Source organism: Cupressus sempervirens, chromosome 9 (genome assembly GCF_028749045.1).
Source record: "Cupressus sempervirens isolate cs-2001-9-10 chromosome 9, ASM2874904v1, whole genome shotgun sequence".
NCBI classification, from domain to species: domain Eukaryota; kingdom Viridiplantae; phylum Streptophyta; class Pinopsida; order Cupressales; family Cupressaceae; genus Cupressus; species Cupressus sempervirens.
Genome location: NC_143126.1, coordinates 561,226,412 through 561,235,320, shown reverse-complemented (window position 1 = coordinate 561,235,320; position 8,909 = coordinate 561,226,412).

The window sequence follows — 8,909 nt, the reverse complement described above, 5'->3', positions numbered from 1 at the left end:
GGAGAAGAATAAAAAAATAGCATTGAAGGAGAGCAATTTTTCATATGGTGAGTTTATGGATAAATTAAAGACTATAATTTATCCATACATCCAACATTGTCATGGTGCAAGATGGCAAGCAAAATAGTTTTGAGATTCAAAAAAATGTTTCCCACTAGGATGTATTCTGTCAATTGTAGACTTCTCTAAAAATTATAGTTTTTCCCCTAAATTTGAAAATCAAGCTAAATACTATCACTCTAATAAAGTTGCAATTTTTGAACAAGTTTCCTATAGACATGTACAATTTGAGGTGGATATGATAGAAAGTGTTGATCTAGATGAATTCATTGACATCAAGGAAGTCTATTTTCATCTTAATGATGATAGGGTTCACGATAGAAGATATGTAGCTCATTAATTTGGAACTTTTTATGATGATCTTGCGAATCATGGGACAAATGGGTATGTGCAGGATCATGGTCAACCAAACTATGGCTTTAAGTGGCAGTGAAAAATTAACAAATTAGGGTTATGTCAACTTGACACATAATTTAAAGTGGTTATGGACTTTATATCAAAAATTTGTAAGAAAATAATCTGTAGGAAATTGAATGTAGTTTCTAAACTACTAGGACTTATTAGGAGAAAAAAATAATTGATTGGTCAAAAGTTTGAATTTTAATGCAGTACTACAAAAATTTCAGGGCAAAAATAAAAAGTAGGTGTATGTCTGACCACCTTAATCAAAATCAAATGATAATATTTTTTTAATATAATTATAGATATGAAAAGTAGACTCATGCCCAGATGTGATGCATAATTTTTGGTATTTTTATTCCAAATAAATAATTAAATATGATTTTTCTACCAAAACTTTTTTTTTTTAAAAAGTCTCGTGTTTGACAACCCTAACTAATAGAAAATTTTACCAATTTTTTTTTTAAAATTTTTTCTTATACTAAGTGAAGCATAGAATGTGACGCAACTTTTAGATTTAAAAAATGTTATACAGTTTAAAAGTTATAGGTATTTTCCATTTAGTATGTCAATCAGCACTTTACAATAGTCTTCATTGATAATTAACTATTAAATACTTATCAAACTTAGAATTTGATAGAAATTATATTGATGGAACCTAGAGAGCGATATTAAAGAACCTTTTTCGTTTCATTCAATTTCGATCAAAATAACATTGTCAGATGGCTACCCGAAGTCTGAGTATCACTAAAACCCTATTCAAACACGTCTTTTGGGTTGACACCAAGCCTAATCGCATATCCGATTTCAAATTGGATATCTGATATGGCTCAATGAATTTTGTTGAAAATTTTGAAATCCCCACCCATTTTGGAGGGAAAACTGGGTTTAAGAGTTATAGCTTATGATTTATAAATTATTTCAATTATATTATTATGTAAAGATGTATTTTAATATTTTATATATATATATATATATATATACACACACGTAATATAAAGATATAAGATATAATCTATTCATATATAATAATATATTACGTTATTCTTATTATAATCTATAAATATAATTTATATTATTATTATTTTTACTAAATATAATAACATAATATATATAATATATATAATATATTATTATATTAATATGTATGTTATTAATATATATAATAACGTAATATTTTTATTAAATATAATAACATTATATATATATATATGTTATTGATATATATTATTATATGAATATGTATGTTATTAATATATATGTATATTATTAATATATATGAGTCAAAGGGGGTCATAGGTTGACGTATGACCCCCTTTGACCCATTAAATGATGACATATGTCCCTAGAGATATATTAGAATCGTTCTTATGGGTTGAAGGGGGTCATAGGTTGACCTATTACTCCCTTCGACCCATTACATGACCACATATGTCTCTAGATCTCGTAAGAACCCTAGGGACATATTAGAATCATTCTTATGGGTCGAAGGGGGTCATAAGTTGACTTATGAACCCCTTCGACCCATTACATGATGACATATGTCGCACCCCTAAGGGCATATGTCATCATGTAATGGGTCAAAGGGGTTCATAGGTCAACCTATCACCCCCTTTGACCCATATTAACGATTCTAATATGTGCCTAAGGGTCCTAAGACCCCTAGCGACATATGTCATCATGTAATGGGTCAAAGGGGTTCATAGGTCAACCTATGACCCTCTTCGACCCATAAGAACGATTCTAATATGTCCCTAGGGGTCCTAAGACCCCTAGTGACATATGTCATCATGTAATGAGTTGAAAGGGTTCATAGGTCAACCTATGACCCCCTTTCGACCCATAAGAACGATTCTAATATGTCCCTAGGGGTCCTAGGACCCCTAAGGACATATGTGGTCATGTAATGGGTCAAAGGGGGTCATAGGTCAACCTATGACCCCCTTTGACTCATATATATTAATAATATACATATATCTTAATAACATACATATTAATATAATAATATATATTAATAACACACACACACATATATATATATTATGTTATTATATTTAATAAAAATATTACGCTATTATATATATTAATAACATACATATTAATATAATAATATATAATACATATTATATTTAATGAAAATGTTACATTATTATATATATATTAATAACATACATATTAATATGTATAATAAGAGCAATTCTCATATGTCTCTAAGGGTCCTAGGGAAATATGTCGTCATGTAATGGGTCAAAGGGGGTGATAGGTCAACCTATGACCCCTTTTGACCCATATGAACAATTCTAATATGTCCCTAGGGGTCCTAGTGTAGACACCTAAAAATCTTTTAGAAAATAAAGTATTTTTATTTTCTGAAAAAGTTCCTGATGACATCATCACTAATTAATTAATTAATTATTTAATTAATTTATTTATTTTTATGTCATTAAATCCTTTTATCTTAATTAAAAATATTTAATTAAGGAATCTCTCCCAAAAATGTTTAAATCTTATTTAAACATTATTTCCTTATTTATTAATTATTTAATTAATAAATTGAGCAAAAATTTTAAAATAAATAATTTATTTATTTTTTGCTCAAAACTTGGCCAATTTCTTTAAGACCACTAACCTCTTCCAAAATCTTCTAATCCTTCTTTAATTTTGATTAAAGGCTAATCCCATCATTTCCTACCCCTAATCCCAACTCAAAATATTTAATTAAGATTAAATATTAATCTTCATGTTTAATAAAAATATCTCCTCAACCCAAACCCTTGAAATAAATAAAATTTTATTTATTTCCTAAAAACCTTATTTATCCTCATCCTAGGAAGTTCTAGACTCTTCTAGAAAGCCTTCATCCTCATCCAAAGCCTAGACTCTTCTAGAAGATGTCAATCCTTATCTTTGACCCTAATCCCAATCCCCCCCTAACCTTGTCACATTCCCTAAACATGGGTTAAGACTTTCTAACCCAAGCCAAAGCCAACAAATATCTCCTCCTTCACCCACCCTCATTAAATGCCATCCACTTGCCTATCTCTAACAAGCCTAATCTAATCTTAACTTAAGCCTAATCCAAGCCTTAATCATTTACACATTCCTAAGTCAAGGTTAAGACTTTCTTAATCCAACCCAAGTCAAAATATCTCAACTCTCTCACAAATATCCCAACCATAAAATTTTATGAAGTCCACAAAGCCATAAATGACTCTTACAAGCTCATTCATTGCTCTTACAAGCCATTATGAGGGTCTTTATGAGCTTTGAGCCTCCTTTGTTGACCCCTCAACCCCTCTTGCTCTAACCAATGACCCTGTGACATGTATCACTCCTTGATTGGCTATAATGAAGCACAATCCATGTGCTCTCCTCTCATTCAATCTAAAATTAACATAAGCTTTCTCCCATCCTTGCATCCTAGCCCTTGATCCCTCAAACCCTTTGTCTACTTAAGGAATCCTTTCCCAAGCCATTTTAACACAATCAGCCATAGTAACAAAGTAATGCCATTTTGATTATGAAGTAAAGCCATAATACCATTTTTGAGAAGCCATTTTATATCAAATCCATTCACCCAAGCCAAAATCCATCAAGAACACCATTAAAGCCTTTAGAGAATCAAGCATACATCCTATCTAATTAGACAAAGCTACTCAACAAGAGAGCTTCTCATTGAGAAAGCCCATTAATGACTCATATTCTCAATTGAGAGCTCATTGTAGTCTATCTTGAAATTACATTTATTTAGTTTTGTGAATACTTTTGATTTGATATTTAGTATTTTTTGCATTACTAATCCTTGTATACACCTAGGACCCCTAAGGACATATGTCATCATTTAATGGGTCATGGGGGGTCATAGGTCACCCTATGACCCCCTTTGATCTATATTAACAATTCTAATATGTCCCTAGGGGTCTTAGGACCCATAGGGACATATGTTGTCATTTAATGGGTTGAAGCCCTTTGACCCATAAGAATGAAATATGTCCCTAAGGGTCCGAGGACCCCTAGGAACATATGTCGTCATGTAATGTGTTGAAGGGGGTCATAGGTCAACCTATGACCCCCTATGATCCATAAGAGTGATTCTCATATGTTTGTAGGCGTCTTAGAGACATATGTCATCATGTAATAGGTCAAAGGGGGTGATAGGTCAACCTATGACCCCCTTTGACCCATATGAACAATTCTAATATGTCCTTAGGGGTCTTAAGACCCTTAGGGACATATGTCGTCATTTAATGGGTCGAAGGGGGTCATAGATCAACTTATGACCCCCTTTAACCCATATGAATAATTCTAATATGTCCCAAGGGGTCCTAGGACCTCGAAGGACATATGTCATCATTTAATGGATCAAAGGGGGTCATAGGTCACCCTATGACCCCCTTTGATTCATTTAGGACCCCTGGAGACATATTAGAATTGTTCATATGGTCAAAGGGGGTCATAGGTTCACCCTATGACCCCCTTTGACCCATTAAATGATGACATACATCTTTAAGGGTTGTAGGACCCTTAGGGACATATTAGAATTGTTCGTATGGGTCAAAGCGGGTCATAGGGTGACTTATGACCCCCTTTAACCCATTAAATGATGACATATGTCCACAGGGGTCCTAGGACCCCTAAGGACATATTAGAATAGTTAATATGGGTCAAAGAGGGTCATAAGGTGACCTATGAGCCCCTTTGACCTATTAAATGACGAAATATGTCCTTAGGGGTCCTTGGACCTCTAGGGACATATTAGAATTGTTCATATGGGTCAAAGGAGGTCATAGGGTGACCTATGACCCTATTTAACTCATTAAATGATGGCATATGTCCCTAGGGGTCCTAGGACCCCTAGGGACATCTAAGAATTGTTCATATTGGTCAAAGGGGATCACAAGTTTACCCTATGCCCCCCTTTGACACATTAAATGACAACATATGTCCCTAGGGGTCCTAGGACCCCTAGGGACATATTAGAATTGTTCATATAGGTCAAAGGGGGCCATAGGGTGACCTATTACACCCTTTGGCCCATTAAATGATGATATATGTCTAGCACCCCTAGGGATGTATTAAAATTATTCATATGGGTTAAAGGTTGACCTATTAAATGATGACATATGTCCCTATGGGTCCGAAGACCCCTAAAGATGTATTAGAATTATTCATATGGGTCAAAAGCGGTCATAGGGTTACCTATGACCTCCTTTGACTCATTAAATGACAACATATGTTCCTAGGGGTCCTAGGACCCCTTGGGACGTATTAGAATTGTTCATATGGATCAAAGGAGGTCATAGGGTGACCTATGACCCCATTTGACCCATTAAATGATGACATATGTCCCTAGGGGTCTTAAGACCCCTAGCGACATATTAAAATTGTTCATATTGATCAAAAGGGGTCATAGGTTCACCCTATGACCCTCTTTGACCCATTAAATGATGACATATGTCCCTAGTGGTCCTAGGACCACTAGGGATGTATTAAAATTGTTCATATGGGTCAAAGGGGGTCATAGGGTGACCTATGACCCCCTTTGACCCATTAAATGATGAGATATGTCCCTAGTGGTCCTAAGACCCCTAGGGATGTATTAGAATTGTTCATATGGATCAAAGCGGGTAATAGGGTAACCTATAACCCCTTTTGACACATTAAATGACAACATATGTCCCTAGCGGTCTTAGGACCCCTAGGAACATATTATAATGGTTAATATGGGTCAAAGAGGGTCCTAGGGTGACCTACGACCCCCTTTGATCTATTAAATGATAACATATGTCCCTAAGGGTCCTAGGACCCCTAGAGACATATTAGAATTGTTCACATGGGTCAAAAGGGGTCATACAGTGACTTATGACCCCCTTTGACCCATTAAATGATGAGATATGTCCCTAGGGGTCATAGGACCCATAGCGACATATTAGAATTGTTCATATTGGTTAAAAGGGGTCATTGATTCACCCTATGACCCCCTTTGACCCATTAAATGATGACATATGTCTCTAGGGGTCCTTGGACCCCTAGGGATGTATTAGAATTGGTCATATGGGTGAAAGGGGGTCATAGGGTGACCTATGACCCTCTTTGACCCATTAAATGATGACATATGTCCCTAGGGGTCCTAAGACCCCTATAGACATATTAGAATTGTTCATATGAGTCAAAGGAGGTTATAGGTCACCCTATGACCCTATTTGACCTATTAAATGATGACATATGTCCCTAAGGGTCCTAGGACCCCCAGCGACGTATTAGAATTGTTCATATGGGTCTAAGGGGGTCATAGGTTCATCCTATGACTCTCTTTGACCCATTAAATGATGACATATGTACCTAGGGGTCCTAGGACCCCTAGGGACGTATTAGAATTGTTCATATGGGTCAAAGAGGGGCGTAGGGTGACCTATGACCCCTTTTGACCCATTAAATGACAACATATGTCCCTAGGGGTCCTAGGACCCCTAAGGACGTATTATAATTATTCATATGGGTCAAAGTGAGTCATAGGGTGACCTATGATTCCCTTTGACCCATTAAATGATTGCATATGTCTCTAAGGGTCCTAGGACCCCTAGGCACGTATTAGAATTATTCATATGGGTGAAAGGGGGTCATAAGGTGACCTATGACCCCTTTTTCTCCATTAAATGACAACATATGTCCCTAAGGGTCCTAGGGCCCCTAGGGACATATTATAATTGTTCATATGTGTCAAAGGGGGTCATAGGGTGACCTATGACCCTTTTTGACCTATTAAATGACAACATATGTCCCTAGGGATCCTAGGACCCCTAGCGACATATTAAAAAAAATTATATTGGTCAAAGGTGGTCATAGGTTCACTCTATGGCCCCTTTTGATCCATTAAATGATGACATATGTCCCTAGGGGTCCTAGGACCCCTAGGGACGTATTAGAATTGTTCGTATGGATCAAAGGGGGTCATAGGGTGACCTATGACCTCCTTTGATCCATTAAATGATGACATAGGTCCCTAGAGGTCCTAGGACCCCTAGGGACGTATTAAAATCATTCATATGGGTCAAAGGGGGACATAGGTCACCCTATGACCCCCTTTGACACATTAAATGACGACATATGTCCCTGGGGGTCCTAGGACCTCTAAGAACATATTATAATGGTTAATATGGGTCAAAGAGGGTCATAGGGTGAACTATGACCCCTTTGACCCATTAAATAACAACATATGTCTGTAGGGGTCCTAGGACCCCTATGGACATACTAGAATTGTTCATATGGGTCAAAGGGGGTCATACGTTGACCTATGACCAACATTGACCCATTAAATGATGAAATATGTCCGTAGGGGTCCTAGGACGCCTAGCGACATATTAGATTTGTTCATATTGGTCAAAGGGGGTCATAAGTTCACCCTATGACCCCTTTTGACACATAAAATGATGACATATGTCTCTAGGTGTCCTAGGACCCCTAGGGATGTATTAGAATTGTTTATATGGGTCAAAGGTGGTTATAAGGTGACCTATGACTCCCTTTGATCCATTGAATGATGACATATGTCTCTAGGGGTCCTAGGACCCCTAGGGATGTATTAGAATTGTTCATATGAGTCAAAGTGACTCATTAAATGATGACATAGGTCCCTAGGGGTCCTAGGACCCCTAGGGGCATATTAAAAATTTTTATATGGGTCAAAGGGGGTCATAAGGTGACCGATGACCCACTTTGACCTATTAAATGATGACATAGGTCCCTAGGAGTCCTAGGACCCCTAGAGACATATTAGAATTGTTCATATGGGTGAAAGGGGGTCACCCTATGACCCCCTTTGACCCATTAAATGATGACATATGTTCCTAGGGTTCCTAGGACCCCTAGGAATGTATTAGAATTGTTCATATGGGTCAAAGGGGGTCATAGGGTGACTTATGACCCACTTTGATCGATTAAATGATGACATATGTCTTTAGGGGTCCTAGGAACCCTAGCGATGTATTAAAATTGTTCATATGGGTCAAAGTGGGTCATAGGGTGACCTATGACCCCCTTTGACCCATTAAATGATGACATAGGTCCCTAGGGGTCCTAAGACCCATAGGGACATTAGAATTGTTCATATGGGTGAAAGGGGGTCATAGGGTGATCGATGACCCCCTTTGACCCATTAAATGATGACATATGTCCTAGGACCCCTAGGGACATATTAGAATTGTTCATATGGGTCAAAGGGGGTCATAGGTTCACCCTATGACCCCTTTGACCCATTAAATGATGAAATATGTTCCTAGGGGTCCTAGGACCCCTAGGGATGTATTAAAATTGTTCATATGGGTCAAAGGGGGTCATAGGGTGACCTATGACCCCCTTTGACCTATTAAATGACGACAGGTTTCCCTACGAGTCCTAGGACCCCTAGGGACATACTAAAATTATTCATATTGGTCAAAGGGGGTCTTAGG